The sequence below is a fragment of the Schistocerca piceifrons genome, chromosome 4 (assembly GCF_021461385.2).
Source record: "Schistocerca piceifrons isolate TAMUIC-IGC-003096 chromosome 4, iqSchPice1.1, whole genome shotgun sequence".
In the NCBI taxonomy this organism is placed as follows: domain Eukaryota; kingdom Metazoa; phylum Arthropoda; class Insecta; order Orthoptera; family Acrididae; genus Schistocerca; species Schistocerca piceifrons.
In genome coordinates, this window is record NC_060141.1 from 442219293 (window position 1) to 442240761 (window position 21469).

A 21469-nucleotide genomic window follows, 5' to 3' on the forward strand; every position below is an offset into this window, starting at 1 on the left:
CTATGATTAGACAGGTGACCGCACTTTTAGCAAGGTCTCAGCAGGCACACGGGGAGAGGGGTTTACTAGTTATCGGGAGATTCAACGTTAGGCGCATTGTGGAGGTCCTTAGGCAGATAGCGCTCGGGGCTGGGAGGAAAGCCAATGTGCAATCGGCATGTCTGTCGGGGAGGGGGGGGGGGGGAGGGAGGGAGTGGCTCTTGCGAATGCGACATGTAGAGCTGCTATCGAGCGTGCAGTGTGCAGCGTCTGTAAGATGTGGCTGACGTCGATACCAGCGACTCCTATCACGTTGGCTGGAATGCCATCCTCAGTTCATAAACGAAGCTGTTGGAGGTGGTGAAGACTGCTAGCCTCGTGCGCGGGGTGAATACGGAGCTCTAATTTGCAGCACTGTTCCCAGATCCGATCAGGGTGCTTGGTTCGGAGCCGAGCAGAGGTTAACCAAAGGCCCTGCGACGAACTTGGCTGCAGATATGTAGACCTGCGTTATCGTGTGGGGACTTGTAGGACACTCCTTGATAGGTCAAGGGAGCACTACACAAAGGAAGCAGATGCTCGCGGAGTGCACATGAGGATCTTTTAGGCTAGACGGTAGTTTGTGCTCCGATAAAAACTCGCCAGTCGACAGGCAACAAGAGAAGTCAGATGGCGTTCAGAATAAAGACACTCGACTGGCAAAATTTTATCAGTAAACAGTATTCGTAATAAACTTCCAGAATTTATTGCCTTCCAGGAAAATTCTCACGCTCAAGTTATCCTTGGGACCGAGAGCGGGCTGAAACCAGAAGTGGACCGTAAATTGGAACAACAAATTAGAGGAAACAGGAGAGGGAGTGTACATTGCAGTTCCTAAAGAATATTTTCTCTATTGACGTCGAAGTTGAGTGTGACAGTGAAGTCATGTGGTCACGTATAAGATGAGTAAGTGAAACCAAGTTAACTGTTCGATGCTTTTACCGGCCATCCGATTCCGCTGTGACAGTTATGGACCCATTCACGGAAGGTCTACGATCAGTAGCGAATAAAGACCCAGATCATGCAACACTAGTTGGAGGGGATTTTAAACTACCGAATATAGACTGGAATGTCTATCGGTCGTTTGCGAGAGGTGCAGACAGAATTCATGCAAAATACTTTTCAATACAGTTTTCCGAAAACTGTCGTGAACAGCTATCTCGGAAGCCCAGACGCAATGGAAATATCTTACGTCTTTTAGCTACATCCAGCCCCAGTGGCCCAGCGGTTCTAGGCGCTTCAGTCTGGAACCGCGTGACTGCTGCGGTTGCAGGTTCGAATCCTGCCTCGGGCATGGATGTTTGTGATGTCCTTAGGTCAGTTAGGTTTAAGTAGTTCTAAGTTCTAGAGGGCTGATGACCTCAGATGTTAAGTCCCATAGTGCTTCAGTCTGGAACCGCGTGACTGCTGCGGTTGAAGGCTCGAATCCTGCCTCGGGCATGGATGTTTGTGATGTCCTTATGTCAGTTAGGTTTAAGTAGTTCTAAGTTCTAGGGGACTGATGACCTGAGATGTTAAGTCCCATAGTGCTCACAGCCATTTGAACCTTTTTTTTTTAGCTACAAATAGGAAGTACCTTATCAAAAGTGTGAGTATAGATCTGGGGATTAGCGATCATGATGTCATTATAGCACTATGGTTACGGAAGTTAAAAAATCAGTCAAGAGGGCTACGAGAGAGTTTCAACTAGATAGAGGAGATAAGCAGTTGTTAGTGTCTCACTTGGACGGTAAACTGATATCACTTACTTCCAGTAAGATGGAAGCAGAGGATTCTGGGAAAAGCTTAAGCAGATTGTAAATCGTGGTTGGAGAATTATGTGCCTAGTAAGTGGATAAAGGATGGAAACGACCCACATGGTTTAATAAAGAAATTCGTAAAATGCTGAGAAAGTAGAGTCTGCTGCTCTCTCGGTCCAAAAGGGAAGGTACAGATGATGACAAACAAATATTAGTACAGATTCGTGCTTTTGTGAAAAGGTATGTGCGCGACGAGTCCAACAGCTACCACCGTCACACCTTGGCAAAAGATCTGGCAGGAACAGGAGAAAATTCTGGTCCTACGTAAAGTCGTAAAGCGGGTCTAAGGCTTTCATCCAGTCCCTTGTTGACATGTCTAGTGAGGTAATTGAAGATAGCAAAACGAATGCTGAAGATTTATATTTCTCTTTCAAGAAATTTCTCACTGAGGAATCGTACAAACATACCGACATTTCACCTACATACAGAATCCCATATGGTTAACATAGTAATACGCATCCGTGGCGTAGAGAAACAACTGAAAGATTTGAATACAAATAAATCATGACGTCTGGATGGAACCCCAATCTACTTTACAAAGGATTCTCTACTGCATTAGCCCCTTATCTCGCCTGCATTTGTAGTAAATCTCTCGCCCAGCACAAGGTCCCAAGTGACAGGAAAAAAGCGCAGATCAGATCAGAACATAAGAAGGGTAGAAGGACTGATCCGAAAAATTACAGACCAATATCCCTAACTTCGGTTTCCTGCAGATTCCTTGAACATATCTTCAGTTTGAAATTAACAAACGTTCTTGAGACTGAGAAGCTTATGTAGACGAACCAGCATGGTTTTAGAAAGCATCGCTCATTCGGAACTCAGCTTGCCCTTTTCTGGTACGATTGCCTGCGGACTATGGATGAAGGTCGACAGGCAGATGGCTGATTTCTAGATTTCCGGAAGGCCCATTGCAGGCTGTCAACGAAGGTACGAATATATGGAGTAAGTCCACAGATACATGAGTGGCTCGAAGAATTCTTAAGTAATAGAACCCAGTATGTTGTCATCGTTCATCAGCCGGCCGCAGTGGCCGTGCGGTTCTAGGCGCTACAGCCTGGAACCGAGCAACCGCTATGGTCGCAGGTTCGAATCCTGCCTCGGGCATGGATGTGTGTGATGTCCTTAGGATAGTTAGGTTGAAGTAGTTCTAAGTTCTAGGGGACTGATGATCTCAAAAGTTAAGTCGCATAGTGCTCAGAGCCATTTGAACCATTTGATCGTTCACCAGAGACAAGGGTATCGGCAGGAGTGCCCCAGGGAAGTGTAGCAATACCACTGTTGTTCTCTATATACGTAAATGATTTGGCACATAGGGTAAACAGCAACCTGTGGTTGTTTGCCGACTATACTGTGGCGTGCGGTAAGGTCTCGAAGTTGAATGACTATAGGAAGATACAAGACGACTTAGACAAAATTTCTAGTTCGGGTGATTAACGGCAGCTGGCTCTAAATGTGGAAAAATGTAAGTTAATGCGGATGGGTAGTATGAACAAACACGTAATGTACTGTAACTGTATTATTGGTGTGCCGCTTGACGCAGTCAGGTCTTTTAAATAACTGAGTGTAGCGTTTGAAAGCGATATGGAATGGAACAAGCATGTGAGAACTGTAATATGGGAGGGTGAATGGTCGGCTGCTGTTTGTTGGGTGAATTTTAGGAAAATGTGGTTCATCTGTAAAGGAGACCGCATACAGGACGCCAGTGGAACCTTATCCAGAGTACTGCTCGTGTTTTTGGGATCTGTACCAGGTCGGATTGAACGAAGACATCGAAGCAATTCAGAAGTAGGTTCCTGGATTTGTTACAGGTGGGTTCGAACAACACGGGAACTGAAATGGGAATCTCTGGAGGGAAGGTGGAGTCCTTTTCGAGAAAAACTATTGAGGAAATTTAGAGAAACGGCATTAGAAGGTGACTGCCGAACGATTCTACTACCGCCACCATACAATGCGCGTAAGGACCCTGAAGATAAGATACGACAAATTAAGACTCAGGACGCATATAGACAATTACTTTTCCCTATCTCTATTTGCGCCTAGAATAGGAAAGGAAATGAGTAGTAGTGGCGCCGGGTACCCTCCGCCACACACGATATGATGGTTTGTGGATTGTCTGTGTATGTGTAGGTGTAGATGTACAGAAGGTGGATTGAGAGTCAATCGAAGAAAGACGAAAGTAATGACTACCACAAATGACTATGGCGAGAAACATGACATTAGAATTGATTATCACGGAGTAGAAAAAGTTAAGGATATCTGCTACCTAGGAGAATAAAAACCATGATGCACGGAGCAACGAGGACATAAAAAGCAGACTAGGCTTCCAAAATGGGCATCCTGGCCAAGAAAGTCTCACAGAATCAAACGTAGGCCTTAATGTGAGGAAGAAGTTTTTGACAATGTTCGTTTGAAGCACAGCATTGTATAGCAGGAAAACATGGAGTGTGGAATAACGACAGTGGAAGAGACTCGAAGCATTTGAGATGAATGCCATGGAAGAATGTTGAAAATTAGGCGGACTGGTAAGGCAATGAAAAAGGAGGTTCCCAGCAAAATCGACAAGGAGAGGAATATATGGAAAACACGACGAAGAAAGACAGAATGATAGGACATCATTTAAGACGTTGCGAAAGCGTACTTAACCTCTTAGCAACAAATTATCCTGGACACACAGTGGGTATCGTGGCGAATACAGGCATTAGCGACCAAAAGCAGTTGCTGCTAGGCTGAATACCGTAACACCTACAACCACCAAAAAGAAACGCATAGCATATATATTTAAAAAAGCTGATAAAATTGCTCTTAACGCCTTTTTAAGAGACAGTCTTCTCTCCTTCCGATCTGATCATGTAAGTGTAGAAAAGTTGTGGAATGATCATAGAGAGATAATATCGACAACAATTGAGAGATATATACCACATAATAAGTGATGGTACTGATCCCCTATGGTGCACAAAATTGGTCAGATCGCTGTCGCAGAAGCAACGAAAAAAGGGTGCCAAATTTAAAAGAACGCAAAATCCCCAAGACTGGCAAAGTTTTGCAGAAGTTCAAAATATAGCGCGTGCTTCAATGCGACATGCTTTTAATAATTTCCACAGCAAAACTCTGTCTCGAAATCTGGCAGAAAACCCAAAGAGATTCTGGTCATACGTAAAGCACACCAGTGGCAATACGCATTCAACACCTTCAATGCGCGATAACGACGGTGAAGTCAGTCATGACAGTGCCACTAAAGCAGAGAGATTAAATACGGTTATCCGAAGCTATTTCACCAAAGGAGACGAAGTAAATATTCCTGCCAAGATGAGAAACATAGAAGTAGATATCCTCAGTGTAACAAAGCAGCTTAAATCACTTAATAAAGCCAAGGTCTCAGGTCCAGATTGTATATCAACCAGGTTCCTCTCAGAGTATGTTGATACAATAGCTCCATATTTAGCAATTAGGAGAAATCCGTTGTATTACAGGTCCATATCACTCACCTCGATTTGTAGTAGTGTTTTGGAACATGTACTGTATTCTAACATTTTGAAGTACCACGAAGTAAACGATTTATTGACACTTAGTCTGATTCAGAAAATATCTTAGCTCTTTATACCCATGAAGTAATGAGTGCTGTTGACAGGGGATGTCAAATTGATTTCATATTTTTAGATTTCCAGAAGGCTTCTCACACCGTTCTTCACAAGCGTCTTCTAACCAAACTGCGTGCCTATGGAGTATCGCCTCAGCTGTGCGACTGGATTCGTGAATACCTGTCAGAGAGGTCACAGTTCGTAGTAATCGATGGACACTCATCGTGCAAAACAGAAGTAATATCTGGCGTTCATCAAGGAAGTGTTATAGGCCCTCTACTGTTCCTGATCAATATTAACGACACAGGAGACAATCCGAGTAGCTGTCTTAGATTGTTTGCAGATAATGCTGTCATTTACAGTCTTTTCAAGTCATCAGATGATCAAAACGAATTGCAATACGATTTAGATAAGATATCTGCATGGTTCGAAAAGTGGAAATTGACCTCTAATAAAGAAAAGTTTGAAGTTATTCACATGAGTACTAAAAGAAATCCGTTAAATTTCGATTACGCGATAAGTCACAAAAAATCTGAAGGCTGTAAATTCAGCTAAATACTTAGGGATAGCCATCACAAATAACCTAAATTGGAACGATCACATAGATAATATTTTGGGTAGATCAAATCAAAGTCTGTGGTTCATTAGCAGAACAGCTAGAAGGTACAACAGGTCTACTAAAGAGACTGCTTACACCACGCTTGTCCGCCCTATTCTGGAGTATTGTTGTGCGGTGTGGGATCCGCATCGGGTGGGACTGACGGATTGCATCGAGAAACTACAAAGAGGGGCAGCTCGTATTGTATTATCGCGAAATACGGGTGATAGTGCCACAGATATGATCCGTGATTTGGAGTGGCAATCATTAATACAAAGGCGTTTTTCGTTTTGACGGGATCTTTTCGTGAAATTTCGATCACCAGTTTTCTCCTTCTTTTGGCACCCACCTACATAGGGAGAAATGAACATCACGATAAAATATGAGAAATCAGGGCTCGCACAGAAAAATTCAAGTGCTCGTTTTCCCGCACGCTGTTCGAGAATGGAACAGTAGAGAGACAGCTTGAAGGTGGTTTACTGAACCCTCTGTCAGGCACTTAATTGTGAATAGCAGAGCAACCACGTAAATGTAGATCTTACGGCTAATAGGGATGGAAAATGATACCAACTACCGAACCCAACAGAAACACAGAGTCATCTTAAGAAATGTCACACAGCGCTAAAAATCACTAAACGACAGTTTTCTAATAGCTATGTATTCATCAGAAAAGATTACTATGGATGGCCCCTTTGTTGTCGTTGGTGGTCTGCACAAGTTTCAGACATTGTGGGTATTAAATTACTAATGCAACTGCTGTTTTACGTATGTTGAACATTATGCTTCCTAGAATCGCTGAAGATAGAATTACCTAGGTTTGTCGGAGATACAGTTTAAAGTTCTGTCTGACGAAGAGACTGTCTATTTTAAATGCCGTAGACTTCGAAAAATTATGAAGTGCAAAAGTAGGATCGCATAGCTACGATTTTCCCATTTTAGTTCTAGTTTCGTTCTGCATAGTTACCATTTCGGAATATATTCAGATGTCTAATATATGATCCCACAAAGGATCCGTAGAAATTTTCCAGTTCTCACTCAAAGCTGATGCGAAATAACATCTTAGAATATATATCCCAGAATGGTGTCACAAGAAGACACGTCTCCAAACTTTATTTCAAATCTTACAGGTGTGAGTGACACAGAAGTCTTATTCTAGGTCGTGATGGCTTCAGATGGTATTGGTTTTCTAACAATGACGAGGACGTGTTCACTCCTCCTTCGTTGCGAACGACATAACAAACAAATATACAGACTTTAATTAAAAGCAAACTATAAAGAGTACAAATTTTTACGACTAATTACCGTAATTTGGCTACCTCAGTAACAATAACCTTAACTTTCCACTTTAATGATAGAAAATTGAAAGAAAAAGAGATATTTTAAGATATTTTCTGAGGTCTGCTTAGCCCCATGTTCATAAAAATCTGGCCTCACAGTGAACGTTTGTATCTCACTGTTCTGGCAACTACTTCTCGCCAAATGTAAGGAAGAAATATTAAAGCAAGACAGTAAAACGCTTTGAAAACCATGGTCAGTACACAGCAAACGGTTGGGCATTTCCCAGTAACAGCTACAGACACCGCTTTTGTATGGCAGGATCTGCAGCACACTTGTCTCGCATCGGCAGAGTAGCTCCAAGATGTGCAGCAGTCCTCCTTGTTCCTTCCTCAGCGCTTCGAGCTGTTCTCAATTAACGTGCACTTTCTACTAACTGTCTAATTTTGCAGAAACCACACGATTCGATGTAAAACTACCATTAATTACTTTGATGTTGGCACAGTTTTCCATTGTTGTTCCTTCCCAGGACAGATCTAGTCTTAACAGGGTCAAACTGGTAATTGGCTTGAAGTGGTCTCACACTGAGCTGGTTTTTTCATAGTATATAGTGAGAACTCAAAGAGTTACAGTAAGGGACCGATTGCCTTGGTAGTCTGGTCCCTTCAACCCCCACAACCAACCAACATAGCGTAAACTCATTTACCTTCTTAAATTTCTTTCCTTCGGCAATGATAGCATTTGAGATGTAGTAATATATGTAATTGTCATAATTAAGTAATAAGGTGACTACGAAATGAAGGACTAATAAAAAGAACAGGTGAGGAAAGACGTTCATGGAAAATTATAATGATAAAAGGTACCTGTTCAAATTCACTTTCATTTTTGTCCACAATATTGGGTTCCTACAAACGCGAATTAAGCGACGTTCTGCAGGATCATCTTTCGGTCAGCCTACATTAATCGACCTAAGCACTTTGGATTATATCTGTTGGCACTATCGAGCAAGCTGTGTCTTTGAAGTGCTACTGTGGCCCTTAGCCAGTGACATTCGTATTTAGCTGGCCACAAGGCCAAGTACATTCGAATGGATTCTCGGCATCTTGTTTCCTACTTTCAGCGCGCGGTGTTCCATTTCTTTCTTAGCTGTCGTGGTGCAGTTCGGAGTCCTGCGATGGTTGGAGATTTGGCTTGCCGTGGTCATTAATAGGCGATGCGATGGTCATTTCAGGCATATGATAAACACCTCAACACCGTTATTTTGATATCATTCTGCGTACATAACTTACAGTGAATTATAAAGTGGAGTAGTATCCTTCCTCTTGGTGACACTAAGGCTCGTAGATAACTCTTTTTTGGTACACTTGAAGTCGATTTCTAGGATCGAGTCAAATCCACTCAGTTCGTTACATCAAAAATTCAATTTGACCACCCTCTTTTGTAGTATAAATACTGTTGGTGGAAGATCTATCTCAAAAATATATGATTTCGTGGATTTTTCTAGAATTTATTTGATGGTACTTGTAGTAACGACTCATGCGGTCTTCGTGAGCTTTCTGCACAGTTTGAGAACAATATCTAATGTGTCTGTAAAATTTCTGTTGCTTATTACGCTAAACGTAATTGATTCCTTTTTTGTATTCAACGCCCTGATGACGTTGCAAGTGACAGTTGTGAGCAGAATAATTTTATGTACAGCTGCGAATTCATTAAGTCGGAGCTAAGCGAATTCATAGTTGGGCAGATCGTTGGTGCTCCTATGGTAGGTACTTCAGTAAACAAGGTAGCCGAAGTTTTTGGCGTTTCAAGAGACAGCATACCTAAGATTTATACTGCATAAAGGTGGAGCGGAAAAAAGTCACCCACTACTTCGCAACGTGTACGATAGCGTGTGTTGTGTGATCATGACATACGGTCATGGAAGAGGATTGTGACGAAAAATAAGAGGACGACAGCTGCAAACATCACTGAAGTAATGGACATCGCACTCGTGAACCCAGCCAGCACCAACAGAACTCCATAAGCAAGGAACTTCTGGGCGTGTTGGAATTCAAAAGACACAAACCAATAATCCAAATCCCCAACCTAGAAAAGGTGCTACTGAAGCCATAAAACTTGGACTGTGGAACTATTGAAGAGGGTCATTTGGTCGGAAGTTTTTTCAACTTCGCATTCACGTCTGGCGTACGATGTCCCAAGTCTACCGTGCAGACTGCTTGCTGCCATGTGTGAAATATGGCGGGGGTTCGGTAATGAATTGGGGAGCCATATCGTAGTATTCCATGGGCAGCATGGTTGCTATGCAGAGGACTATTCGACAATTTTGGCTGATCAAGTCAATCCAGAAGTACATTATTTGTTTCCTAATAGTGACGTTTTGCTCTAAGACGACAGGGCCACTGTTAACATAGATCGCATCATGTAGGATCGATTTCGAGAACACGAAGATGACTTGTTGCACTCGCCTACCTACCATGGTCAGCAAGTCTAAACGTTATAGAGCCTTTGAGGTCAACTCTGAAAATACGTGCGCATCACCATTCTCCACCTCCATCGGCGCTAACTGAACTTGCCACTATTAGGCAGGAGTATTGGTATGATACCCTTACAGGAATAGCATTTATCCATTCCACGCCGTCTGGAAGTTGTGTTTGACGGCAACGGTTCTCCTACACTGTATGAAACATGGCGAAGTGTTGTGTTTTTGTTGTATCCTTACTTTTGTCCACACCCTGTACATGCTAGTAGGCCGCCATATTGTCACCATCTGCTGTTACAGTCATTGTCGTACCAGTAGCCAATAAGTGCGTGAATACGCAAATAATTCAGTCGTAAACAGCTATTTCAGCCCATTAATAACAAATGCTGCGTACTTTGACATGAGTGTCCTTCATAAGAAAAAAAAGTTTACCACATTGGATAAGATTTTGTAATACGGATGACGATGGGACTATGCATAGAGCTTTCGTATAATAAAGTAGTAATTTATTTCGTGGAACATTTGACAGTGAGATGTTCGTTGTTTTCAACAATATGAGCAGATTTTAATTTTAAAAAACGTCAACATCTCAATGGCTTGGTGAAACATTTCAGTAATCGATTTTTTGAACTAAATTCAGTGATTTCAGAAAAGAACATCCTAACGCCACCGCTTTTGGCTGCAAGTTGTCAGCAAACACGTTACGTAACTTTTGGACAGGATTTGATAAGTGATTACATTTTAGTGTATGTTCGAGTACACACCTACCACTGCCAATTTATTAAGTAAGTGTGTATGTTCTCTGATTATTTCTTCAATAATCTGCGTTGAGGTTATGTTTCAAATTCTATACATGGGTACAAACATTTTACAGAGAATTGCTTAATACATCAGTGCTTTACGACACTCATGGTAGTAACTTGAACTGCATCCAGGAATAGTCATTTAGCACATAGATGGAGCAGCAGAGAGAACTACAGGCTAACATAGACTAGAATATTCAAACCCACTATAGAGGCTTTGGTATATAATAGCTATGTGTGGATGAAAAGATTAGCACTGCGAAGGAGACGGTGGAAAATAGCTTTAGTTCCAGTAGAAAGGCAATATTTATTGCTTCAGAATAGCTTTACATTTATTTATGGTGATACTTTAAGATAACTCAGGTTTCTGCATAGTCTGCGTTCTATGCTAGTAATCTCTTCGTATCATGCACAACAGGATGCTCTTCTCGTTTTGTGACACAGTGAAAAGTCAGTTACTGAACCAGTGAATAATAGCTCTCAAATTGAAAGATTAATATGACTTGAACTGAAACAACCGAAGCAGCATTTATAAGTAACCTATTACATTTTTGGTCGACGATGTTCCCGCCGTTGTCTCACTGTTTCCCACAGAAAGAGCACGGGCAATGAAGTCAAACGTAAGTTATGTGCCACTCCTCGATCAGGCATCCTTCGCAAGAAGTCTCACATAACTTAAATAATGATTCGGGGACAATATGTTGTTCGATAACATATTTCAATAGCTAATAATTATCAAAAGAAAGAATCTTCAATTGTGATGTTCATTAGTCGATATCTCTCGTGATTACAGTGATGTTGAATCAACGATCGGTGTTTCAAATGGCAACTGCACTATTTTTTGTTGGCATGTCATTGACCTTAATAGGTAAGCAGACTAAATAATGTTCGTTTAATTCTTTAGTAACAAAATTCCAAATGCGATGAAGATAACCGAAATGTTGATGGCATTCTCATATTTCACCTCTATTACCACGTTAAAGTTTGCCATGTTTATGTCATAAGATATGCAAAACCTTAAATTGAGACAGTACTCTAGTTTCTTACCTAATGGAAATAGGTTGTAGGGCCTCGAGAAGATGTTAACTCTCAAGGGAATAACTTCAGTGACAGACTCAAATTTGTATCGCTTAAGTAATTCCGTATAAATTATACAATTTTTACAGGACTACTGTGGTCAACTCCATAAAATCAGTTTTTGTATCGAAGGCCAGTAAAATGATTGGAGAGTTTCTGTTGACTGAAAAATTTCTTATTGAAATGTTTCATAATTAATCTTAGCTGCAGAAGATTTCTTTCTTTCTTTAGCGGTATACATCTCTTCTTTAGTTACTTATTATAGAGGGTATTATGTATCTTACGAAAGAAAGTTTTAAGGTGATAGTTTTGATTTATATTGTTCCAGTAAGTTCTTACTGTTACTTAAAATCTCATTTTACATTTTATATAACTTGGGATTAGTTTCCCATTACTTAGATGTTTAATATCAGAACATAAAACCTTATAGTGCAGGAATAACAAATTTTTTGTCTACTCATATGGGTGATGGTATTTGAGTTTCTTTTCTTGTGAGTATTAAATATTGGGAGATAAAGTTATATCCATAATTATGATACCATTTTTAAGTTAGAAAGGTGAAAGAAACTTTTAAGAACACGCATTTAAGAGTTCTACTGATGTGAAATATTCATAAGCAAACGAAAAAGAAGTTCGTGGAACAACATGTTGTTGTGGTCTTCCGGCTGAGGACTGGTTTGATGCAGGACTCTATGCTACTCTATCCTGTGCGATCCTCTTCATCTCCGAATAACTTCTTCAGCCTACGTCCTTCTTCCAGTGCTAAAGTAGTATCCCTTGACGTCTCAGAATGTGTCTTACCAACATATCCCTTCTTCTAGTAAAATTATACCACAAATTTCTTTTCTATCCCATTCTGTTTAGTACCTCCTCATTACATACGTGATCTACCCACCCAAATATTCACCATTCTTCTGTAACACAACATTTCGGAAGCTTCTATTCTCTTATTGTATGAACCCTTTATCATCCAAGTTTCACATTCATGCATGACTATATTTCATTTAAATACTTTCAGAAAAACCTTCTTGACATTCAAATCTGTATTCAATCTTATCAAGCTTGGTTTTCTTCAGAAACGCTTGTCTTGCCATTGCCAGTCTACATTTTATATCCTCTCTACTTCGTCCATCATCTGTTGCTTGACTGCCAGCTCATCTGCTACTTTACCTCGTTTCTTTATCTAATTCCCCCAGTGTCACCAGATGTAAATCGAGTACCTTCTATTACACCTCGTATGGTTTTGCTGATGTTCATCTTATATCCTCTTTGCATGACACTGTCCATTCCGTTCAATTGCTCTTCCAAGTCCTTTGCTGTCTCTGGCAGAAGTACAACGTTATCTGCAAACCCTAAAGTTTTTGTTTCTTCTTCTTGAACATTTGGTCCCACTAAAATATTTTCTTTTCTTTCGTTTTTTTTGTTCATTGTACAAATAACATACGTGACGGGGTACAAGTCTGTCTCAATGCCTCCAAAACCATTGCTTCACCTTCATACCCCTCGACTGTTATAACTGCCGTCTGGAAACTGTATTAATTAAAAATAACCTCTTCCTTCCTGTGTTTTACCCCTGCTACCTTCAAAATTTCAAAGACATTATTGCAGTCAACATTGTCAAAAGTTTTATCTAATTCTTTCTATTGTGTGTGTCATCAGTCTCCTGACTGTATTGATGCGGCCCACTACGAATTCCTCTTCTGTGCCAATCTCTCCATCTCAGAGTGGGACTTGGAACCTACATCCCTAATTATGTGCTGGATATATTCCAGTCTCTGCCTTCCTGTATAGTTATTGCCCTCTACAACTCCCTCTGGTATCATTGAGGCCGTTCTTAACAGATGTCCTATTATCCTGACCTTTCTCCTTTTCCACATATTCCTTTCCTCTCATATTCCGTGCAGAACATCTTCATCCCTTATCTTATCAGTCCACCTAATTTCCAACATTCGTCTGTAGCACCACATCTCAGATTATTCGATTCCCTTCTGTTCCGATTTTCACTCAGTTCATATTTCACCAACATACAATTCTGCACTCGAAACGTACATTCTCAGACACTTCTTCCTCAAAATAAGACTTATGTTTGATACTAGTAGAGTTCTCTAGCGTGGAAATACCCTATTTGCAAGTGCTAGTCTGCTTTTGATGTCGCCCTTGCTCCAGGTTATTTTGCTGTTTAGGTAGCAGAATTCCTTAACTTCAGCTACTTCGTGACCATCAGTCCTGATATTAAGTTGCTCGCCGTTCTCATTTTTGCTACTCCTTGTTACTTTCGTCTTTTTTCGATTTACTCTCTTTCCATATTCTGTGTTCATTAAACTGTTGATTTCATTCAGCACATTATGTAATTCTTATTCACTTCACTCAGGATAGCAATGTCATTAGCGACTCGCATCATTGACATCCTTTACCTTTAATTTTATCTCTCTACAAATTCTATAAATGTAGGTTTTCCTTTCGTTAACTATCTTGTAAGATAAGTCGTAGCGTCGGCATTGCCTCGCCTGTTTCTCCAGAATCCAACCAAATCTTTCCCGAAGTCGGCTTCTGCCAGTTTTTCCGTTCCTCGATAAGGAATTTGTGTGTTTTGCAGCCAAGACATATTAAACTGATATTTTGGTAATATTCCCAACTTTCAGCACCTTTGTTCAAGTCTAAGGATATTTCTTCCGTCTCATGCATCTTGCACACGAGATACAGGAGTTTAGTCGTGGCCGGCTCTCCCACAGCTACGGTACTTCTTCTGGAATATCGTCTACTCGTGAGCCTTTTTCTACTTCGGTCTTTCAGAGCTCTGTCAAATCATTCTCAAATGTCTCTCCTCTTCCATTTCTATAATACTGCCTTTATCTCCATTGTATAGACCCTCTATATATTCGCTCCAACTTCCTGCTTTCCCTTCTTTGCGTAGAACTGGTTTTCCATCTCAGTTCTTGATGTTTATGCATCCGCTTCTTTTCTACAAAGCCCTCTTTTCCTTTCTTATAGGCGGTATATATATTTACCGTAGTGAAATATGCTTAGGAATCCTTGAATTTGTATTCTAACCAATTCTGCATAACCATTTTCCACTTTCTGTCAATCACACTTTTTTAACGTTTGTATTCCGTCTCTCCTGCTTTCTTTGCTACATTTTTTATATTTTCTCCTTTCATCTATTTACTTCAACATCACTTGTGTTATCCATGGGCTTCTGTTGTGCCTTGTCTTTTCTCTTATTTGATACTCTACTGTCTTTCCTATTTCGTCTGTCAACGCTGCCAGTCCGTCTTCTGCTGCATCCTTTTCCCCTGTTCTGAAACTCTAAACAACCTCACTTTCTTTCGACCTATCTTGGTTCTATCCCCTTAATTTCCTAACTTTTTGCCATTTCTTTAGTTTTAATCTACAGTTTGCATTGAATAAATTGTAGGCAGAGTCCACGTCTGCCCCTAGAAAAGTCTTACAACTCAAAATCTGGTTCCGAAATCTCTGTCTTACCATTGCATAATAAATCTAAAACCTACTGGTGTCTCCATGTCTCTTCCATGTATACACCCTTTTTTTATGATTCTTAAACTAAGTGTCAGCTTGCAAAAATCTACCAGGTTAATTTCTGTTTCATTCTTTCCCCAGACCATATTCAACTACAATTTTGCCTTCCCTCTCTCTCCCTACTGTCTAATTATAGTCACCCATCACAATTATATTTTCACCTCCATTAACTACCTGGATAATTTCTTTTATCTGATTTCTTCAAATTCTTCATCATATAAACTTTTAATGGAGTGATGGAAGTTGACGTAGTGCGTGTCTTGGTTACTATAATGCATTCACTGTGCTGTTCATAGTATCTTACCCTCATTCTTGTTTTCTTATTTATTATCGAAGCTACTCTTGCATTACCCCAATTTGATTTCGCATTTATATCTCTGTATCCACGTGGCCAGAAGTCCGTTTCCTCCTGCTACCCAACTTCAATAACTCCTAGATCTGTATTTAACCTATCCATTTCCCTTTTAACTTTGCCACGCTCCGATCAGTAGAATACCAGTTTGGTTTCTCCCGGTTACGACGCCCTACTTATTAGTCCCCGTCGGAAGATCCGAAGTAGGGCTATTTTACTTTCACCTAACCACACTGCAGGGCTGCATGCCCTCGGGGAAAATTATGACCTTATTTTCCCCTTCATTTCAACTGCTCTCAGATCAGCAAGACGGTTTTGGTTGATGTTACGAGGCTATATAACTCAATCACTCAGACTGTTATCCCTAAAACTATTGAAAAGGCTGCTACCCCTCTACAAGAATCACACGTGGGCCTGGCCTCTCAACAGATACTTCTACATTGTGGCTGCATCTGTGATACGGGAAACTGAACTACTGAGGCATGCAATCCAATCAAATAATGGTAAGTTAAAGGGTTCAAGGAGGATGGCTGGAACAGCATATATATAGGAAAATGTACCACTGTAAAAGCAGAAAAAGAGTTACTTGAGTATTTGAGACATGGTGACTCTGGAGAAAAAAATTCAAAATCAGGTGGATAGACGAAGAAGCACTAATAACAACAGATCAGAGCGGAGATCGAGGGAAGACACTTGTCAGAAGTAGGGTCAGGTTAGTCGAACATTCACCTACATCACTGAGAATAGATAACATTTCTCTGGAGGAGGTAGTAGAAAAGATCGAAAGTAGGTTCAACGTTGGCTTGAATAAGCCTAACAAATTGTATGTTGGGTATAGTAGCCACCAAGAGATAAAAAGGTTGCGGAAAGGTAATAAATGTTGAAGTTATAGCATCAAGCAGTCACAAGACTAGTAAGAAAATGAAGAAAGTCCATTAATTTCTTCATAAATTTGTTGTCTAGGGGAGGAGACAGTTTACTATCGTTTCCATTATTCACTCTGTTGCGTTATGTCGCTGTTTTTAAATAGATTACGGAGCTTCATCTTAAGGCTATCATAGCCTACAGGTATCAAATACATCCTGCAGCTGTACAAGAGCAACCTTTAGTCTAGTGAATGTAAGACTGTCAGGTCCTGCTAAACTACCAAGTTGTTGTAACGATATTCTTGCGAGTGTATTTAAAGTTGTCTATATTGTTAAGATGAATCCACTTTAAATGAAGTAAACAACAAAGTCAGTTGAGTGAAAAACTACGACCAATAGAGCTGTGTGCTCCTGTTTACAGCTAATGTTACCATGATCACACGTAATGTAAGCCACTAAACTGGAAGGTGTGAGTAGAGGTAACGGAGAGAGGGAAGCTGTGGGTGGACGGATCTTGAGTCATGCCCGAACAGTTCAATCGGTAACGGACTAGCCAGCGAAACCAATGCTCTCAAGTTCAAGATACGTACTGACATACATTTTTTAATCTGCAAGCAGTTTCAACATGAGTAAATGCTTTTAATTTCGACAACAGTACGCGGTTTTGCGAGATGACGCGAAGCGGTGCACACCGGGTTGCTGCCCTACTGGAGGAGCGCAGTCCGGGGCGCAGCTGTCGGCGCCGGCCGCAGGCGGCTCGCAGCGACCGCACAGTGTCCGGGCGTGGCTGCGCGCCGCTGTGGGCCGTGTCCGCCGGGCCGACGCCACCTGCTACCGCCGAGGCTGCCCTGCTCTGCCCCGCTGGCCTGCTGGGCGGCGCTCCACTGTATTGGCGTCCCTTCCGCCCCGGCCACCCCAACCCGGGCCGGCACGACCGCCGCTGTTGGGGGATGTAATTTGAGGGCACGGACGTGTTCAGAATGCTACCGGCGACCACTTGCCAGCCTGGTTAACCGGCAAGCTGCGGACTGCGTGCTGTCCACGATCGAAGGAGCGGCCACTGTTGTAGCGGCTGTGATGTCACGTAGGGATTTTTTCTCGTCTACGATACCAAGTTTTTGCGAAATGGGTCCGCGTAGAAGGAAAGGACGTGACACTTCAACGTCCCGGCGGGAGAGAGTAACCATAATCGGATTCTTAAATGAATGAGCTATTGAACTCTTAATCAAACTATTCGAACATTCACTGTAAGGGAATCGATGGAAAATACTGAAGCATCATGGATGACCAAGACACACTGGGAACATGTATTCACATACTACAGGTTAGGGTGTAACATTCAACAGATTACCGAAGAAATGGAATTCATAAATCTTTTTCAGAGTGCTGGCATTGTGTCGTGAAAGCAGCTGAGCCGTCCCATCTTGAAGTTACATTTTGTCAAAATGGTTATAGTGATAGACAGATTGAACGTGCGTTGCGCTATCGACCAACTGTACATCGGGTGATTGATGATAATTCTGAGTCAACACCTAAGTCTACTGCCTTTTTGCCTTACGTAGGAAACAGGTCCAACGAGATCGGTCGTATTTTACGGAAATACAATGTGAAATGTGTTTTCCGACCTCCATCTAAAATTAGAGCGCTTTTGAGTTCCGTTAAGGATGATCTTGGACTGCGTAAGGCGGGAGTATATCGTATTCCTTGTAGTTGCGGCATGGCATATATTGGTCAAACTATCAGGACCGTGGAGGACCGATGTACTGAGCATAAACCGCACACACGATTGCAGCAGCCAAATAGATCTGCTGTTGCCGAACATTGCTTGGATACTGGTCACCCCATGTTATATAATAACACCGAGATATTGGCATGCACGTGTAGCTATTGGGACAGTGTTATTAGGGAGGCAGTTGAGATTAAATTAGCGAGCAACCGCGTTAACAGGGATGGAGGTTTCTGTTTAAACTCTGTTTGGAATCCGGCTCGCTCCCTTGCCAAAAAACAGTGTCAATGCTATCTCACCTGCGAATTCATAGTCTCACTATCGATAGCTCTGACTTCGGTCATCTTTGGTGGCACTAGTGTTCGGTGTGTGTGTTATCTTTCCTGCTTCAGTCCGAGAACCGAGGTTTTAAATTTGCATATACGCCGCCTGTCCGTTGCAGTTTGCCTTGAAAATGCCAGGATGTTCTCCCGCCGAAATATCGGCGGTCGCTGAAAGTGTTACCTGGCTGAATTCCCAGAAGTTATTTGAAAGTTGTATACGCCAGGAGAAACTCAGGTCTCGCAATTGAGGAGTCTAAAAAACTCGCTGGACCGCTACTATTCCTGATATGCGCTAATAATCTATTAGGTAACGTCACAGCTCTAGTTGCCGGTTTGTGGACGGTTATATTTACATAAGTACCATAGCAATATCTTTTTTTAAAAAAAACTGTGTAGTCATAATAAATTAGCATCTGGCATACAAACTAGCTGCTGGCGTACACAGGAAGCAGACACACAACAAGACCTGATGTAGTTTCGAGGTCGAATACCTATATCAAAATCGACATTTACAGTGTGCTCCACAATTCAGAAAGGCACGACGGAACTGTAACTGTTTTTCAGAGTATATCTCTACAATTTTTATTCGTTGAACTGTGCTGAATTTTCTCATGGTCGTCCTTCCTCCGTCCGAATCTGAAACAAAAGATTGCAGGAAAGCATAAATGAAAAAATCATTCACAGTTACAATCACTTCGTTATGTTTGGCACACACAGTATATCTCTCTCAATACATACACATACCTTCCAAGTCACTGTACAGGTGAAGGTGGAAGTTACAGTCAAACCATTGTTATAGATTACTTTTGAAATGGTTCTTACAAGATATTCGAAGAAAATTTTGTTGTTGATTTACATGTGTAGTCATTATTTTGGGTTGAACTGGGAGTACACCAGACGTGTACCTACAATGGTTTATAAGGAGACGAAGTACTGGCAGAACTGAAGCTGCTAGGAGGGGTCGTTAGTCGAGCTTGGTTATCTCAAATGGCAGTCAAATGTTCAAATGTGTGTGAAATCTTATGGGACTTAACTGCTAAGGTCATCAGTCCCTAACCTTACACACTACGTAACCTAAATTATCCTAAGGACAAACACCTAGGGAGGACTCGAACCTACACCGGGACCAGCCGCACAGTCCATGACTGCAGCGCCTTAGACCGCTCGGCTAATAATGCGCGGCACATGGCAGTCGCCTTAAGGCATGCTAGCGGCACGGACCTCTTGTTTACGTCCACGCCGCTCTGCTCGCTCGCGCAGTTTTTTACGTGATTCTCCCGTCTTAGCGTGCTGTATTTCCTTCGAAAGAAAATCGCTTGTGCCCACAGAAAATCGATGCTGAAGATAAGCTTTGCACCTGAATATGCCCGACCAAAAGCACTTGAAATCGAACAGTTTATTAGAGATGAAGTCAGACTGATTGCAACAATCTGTTCAGCATCCACCTGTCTACAGTGAGCAGTGTGGTATACGTGAAATTGCTTAACGAAGACGTATGTGACAAAATTCTAAGTGCAACTCGAAGTAGTGTTAAGTTCCTTCACTCTGATGGACACATCGGTGACGTAACTGTGGAACATGCGGGACTTGGACTGCAGACGATACGTGTATTAGAACTCCGTTTTGAGGTGTCATCAGAGGTAGTGCTGTCTGCATCCCGCCCATATGGAAAAGTGATTAGTCATACAGCTGAAAAGTGTGTTTAGTTCACTACATACCCTGTTCTCAATGGAGTACGACAGAAGCGAATAGAGCTAACCAAACATGTGCCGTCCTACTTATATATTGGCGGCTGCCGTGCAATTATAATTTATGATGGCCAGCCGAAGACATGCTCCAAATGTCCCAAAGAAGGACATCTCCGTTCCAGCTGTCTGCAACGCAGAATCACACAGTTACCACCTGGAGACCTGCCGGCCACGACCGCTCCGACGACGCTGCCGCTGACTTGTCGAAGTTATCCATCACGAACTCACACTGCGATCACCACAGGCTCCTACTACTGCCACATCGTCGTCTCCGGTAATGCCTCAGGCTGTGCCGGCCGGAGTGGCCGAGCGGTTCTAGGCGCTACAGTCTGGAACCGAGCGACCGCTACGGTCGCAGGTTCGAATCTTGCCTCGGGCGTGGATGTGTGTGATGTCTTTAGGTTAGCTAGGTTTAATTAGTTCTAAGTTCTAGGCGCCTGATGACTTCAGAAGTTCAATCACATAGTGCTCAGAGCTATTTTGAACCTCAGGCTGTTGCGGACGGACCGACGCCCTTGTCTCCTCCTCCCGACATGTGCAGTGGCGAGCAATCTCTAGGGCAGGGGATGGCCCTTGAGATTGTGCCTACCGATGTTTCTGTGCCTGACCATCCAGATCCTCGGCTGAGATCGGCGATGTCTCAAGCTCACAGAAGGTACACAGGCAAAATCTGTAGTGTCGCTCGCCCACTATGAAATAGAAACAATGTTGCTTGGTCGTCTGCTCGGCATGAAATGGGCTGAATCCGGAGCGGAGCTCGTAGAGCTGCACAGCGCCGGCTAGAGGGTGCTGTCGTCCGTAGTGCCAACCTTGCACGTTGTGGATTCGTACCTATCGATACCACAGTACCTATGGACGTTGAACAGCAGCAGAGCCAGCACCACTCTTTCACCGCCGACATGCCGCCGCATTAGGACTCCACAGGTACTCCACTGGACGCACACCATCCACGCACCCTTGCGTGGTCCGACGATGTAGACGACGATACACCCACCGTTGAGACACCAGCGAGTGCTGCTGCGCCAACCCACGACTGCTAATCGACATGGTTACTGGATGCGGATGTGCAGCCTACTGGGACAACGTTCCTGTTCGCTGCTGCTCTGCGTGCCTCCGTGAGCGTCCCAGTAGTCCCAGTTCCACGACAAGTTTACAGGATTGGCTCCATCAACATCCACACCATTAGCACCCCTGTAAACCTACAATTGCTCGTTGAAATGTTGAGGTCGTCAGACCTCGATGTCGCCCTCCTGCAGGAAGTTCGCCTGGCGACGTTTCCTAATATCTATG